Source organism: Callospermophilus lateralis, chromosome X, assembly GCF_048772815.1.
Source record: "Callospermophilus lateralis isolate mCalLat2 chromosome X, mCalLat2.hap1, whole genome shotgun sequence".
In the NCBI taxonomy this organism is placed as follows: Eukaryota; Metazoa; Chordata; class Mammalia; order Rodentia; family Sciuridae; genus Callospermophilus; species Callospermophilus lateralis.
In genome coordinates, this window is record NC_135325.1 from 62,643,839 (window position 1) to 62,647,129 (window position 3,291).

Genomic DNA, 3,291 nt, shown 5'->3' on the forward strand with positions numbered 1-3,291 from the left:
TTTTGAAAACATTATGCTAAATGTAAAATGACACACTCAAAAGGAAACATATATTGTGACTATTTTTATATAAAATATCCCTAAGATTTAAATCCACCAATCACAACACAGATAAGGGGTTGTCAGAAAATGGTGGAAATGAGAACGTGAAATAACTACTCAGTGCGTATGTTTTTCCATTTGGGTGATGAAAATTTCCAAAGCTAGTAGTGAGTGGCTATATAACTTTGTGACCACACTTAATGCCACTGAAGTTTACAATTTAAATTATTAAAATTATAAATTATGTGTATTTAACTCCTCAAAAACTTATAAAATAAAAATAACTGTGGATATACACATAAAGGGTTAGAGAGTAGGAACTAACTGGATAAATACATTTTCAAGAAAAATAGAAGCTGCAGTACTTTATTTCATGAAGTATTAGAACTTCTAATGTTTTCAGGGGAAAATTGATAACAAATAAGAAGAAATGATATATCATATAATAAGGAATGTTGGGGTCTTTGATTATCACTATATTGGAAGTTCTAATATAAACTCTTTAGAATTTTATTGTTAAAAGGACATTGTTAACTACTAAATTTCAAACATTTGTTGTCATCAATTGATAATGTTATACTAGTTTTCTTTTTAAGGCTGTGGACATAATATATTATATAATTGATTTTCAAATTTTGAACAAGGTTTGGAAACATAGAATAAATTCTACTAGGTTATGATGCATACTGTTTTCTGTTCATGATTTCATTCAGTTTCCTAATATTTTGTTAATAATTTTACTTAAACATATATGTATATATTTATAATTTTATACTGTTTTGTTTCATTTACATACATTAGAGTAGTATTAGTGCCCTCATGAAATGAGTTGGGAAATAGTCTTTCTTCTTTTATTTTCTGCAAGTAATTGTAGAAAAAGAGTGTTAGGCCTCCCTAAAATGTTTGTTATAGCTGTCCAATGAAATCATCATGTCCTGATGATTCCATTCTTGGAAAATTTTAGTTATGAATTCAATATCTTTGGAGGTAAAAGGACAATTCAGATTACATATTTTATCTTGATTTTGTTATGGTAATGTGCTTTGTAAAGAATTGGTCTATTTCCTACATGCTGTCCAATGTATCAATACAATTGTTTATTATCCTTGAAATGGTTGTAGGATCCTTAATCACGATTCCTTTTATGTACAAATGTAACTTCTTTAATTTCTTTAATTACATGGGTCCTACTCAATATGTACTCTCTGCTGTGTCCAGTATCAGCACTGCTTTGAGAGAATATACTAAACTTTATTAAAAGCAATCACTTCAGAACAAATCCATGTACTAACAAACCTCAGGAAAAGTTGATTTATTGAAAATGTTTGCAGAGTTTCTCTAATACAATTATAAAATTTTAATGTTTAATTGGTTGCATAATTAATGATTAAAGATAACAAAATGTTAATTACACTATATAGAGTTGAAAAGGGGAAAAGAGAAAAAATGTGCAAAGAAAAAAGAGAAATGTTGAGAAAAATAATAAAGAGAAGGAAAAATTGGGGAGGGTTTGAGAGAGGAACTTGTAATGATAGAGGAAAAAGATAAATCAAAGGAGCAAATATAAACTTCCACTAGGGAAGAAAAAATAGAATTATTCCTGTTAATGTCTTGAAATATTAGATAATAAACAGTCAATTAGGTCAAGGGCTGCAATACTGAAAAATATATTGAATAATAGGGAAACATCTATTTAATAAAAATATAATATCTCTAAGATAAAAATTTACATTAGAACTTTTTTTTAATAGGGAACCCTTCTCAAATTTGCATGTCATTCTTATGCAGGAGCCAGGCTAATCTTCTTTGTATCATTTCAGCACATTTAGTACATGTGCTGCCAAAGCGAGAACTAAAGCTATTTTTGATATTCTATGCTGAGGTAAGAAGTTTCTTATTAAGTCCTCCTAATTTAAATTTTATCAGGATTTGGGACCTTTAGACAATGCCCACCAATCCTTGACTTTACCTCTGTTTCCCTAGATGTTGAGGTAGTAATCATACCAGCTCAACTCTCATACAATTATAGAAAGCCCAAATCTTTGGTGTGTCCATATACATCCTAACTTTCTAATGGGTCAGAGAGGATTATCCCTAAATGTCTGTGACTTAGCAGTCAATGTAGTGTTTTAATATTGCACACACTCCTCAAATAAATCTTCAAATATCAAATGCCATTGAATTCAGTGGGGGCTCCCTCCAGTAAGATGTAGCATCTAAATAGAGGTATTGTAGTCCAGTTGATGTGATATTGGGTGACCTGAGGGTGTGTATGGCAGCTTCCCCCTCTGTAGTGCAGAGTTTAAGGTCATTTGGCTTATTTCTGGGCACAGGGGATGGTGGCTGGTGGCTGAGATGCTCCTCTGTAAGCCTCTTTATGTGTGATTGAAGTTCTCTGATGTCTGCTTGGGATTATCCTCAGGAAATGCTTTCTGTGTGTTCATGTGTCTGAATGAGTATTGAGTTAACTGGCAAATCTGGAACTCATAGCTGTGGACCTTCCTAGATGTGTGGGGCACAGGAGCTACATCCCTGTTCGCTGTGGTTTATTTGCCATCTGGTACTTGTTAGTCATCCCAGTGGCCTGAGTCTGTGTGCTTGGATTGTGCTGCATCTGCTGTTTGTCTCTGTTTGGTGTGGTGGCACATGGTGCAGGGCTCATGACTGTTGCTGACTGCTGTGGAATGCTTTCTCCCCTATATGGGGTTCCTTAGAGTGGCATAGTGTTGGTATCTATGTGCAATTGTTAGACCTGTGGCAGTCTATATCACAGAAGTTTCTACTTTGGCTGATAGAGATCACTAGGGAACTAACTCTGACTGGGGTAGCAGATCATTTGACCCTCCTTTGCCAGAGCTCTCACACAACTGACAGTTGTGAATTCATGAGCTCCTGAACCCCTCTGCTGGGGCTTTTTTGTATCCATTATCTAAAGGCTTGATGACTGTCTGCATCTGTGGGGCATGTGAGTGCAGGCTCTCTGTGGGTTGTCTATGGCACAGAAGCCTTCAGACTGGCTAATGTAGTTCACTGTGATTTTACCCATCACAATGATTGGAGTGGGGTGTCAGTTGATCTATCTTTTCCTGAGCTTCTGTGGAGGATTTGAGGAGTTCTGTGTATGATCATAATTTTTCAGGATTGATTTCCTCTTGTAGCTGCTCTACCTTACTTCCCTTGTCCAAGATGAAGGTGGGGTGGTGCTGGGAGTGTGTTTTAGTATCCTTCAGCTAGTAGTGATCTAGTTTC

At 34.9% G+C, this 3,291-nt stretch overlaps 1 non-coding gene across 1 annotated transcript; it reads right to left on the reverse strand.

Moving 5' to 3' along the window:
* Positions 1-1,785: 1,785 nt before the first annotated feature.
* LOC143639548 (U6 spliceosomal RNA) lies at positions 1,786-1,895 on the reverse strand. The gene has a single exon (XR_013154702.1). It is a non-coding gene; the product is annotated as a U6 spliceosomal RNA (small nuclear RNA).
* Between the last annotated feature and the right edge of the window lie 1,396 nt (positions 1,896-3,291).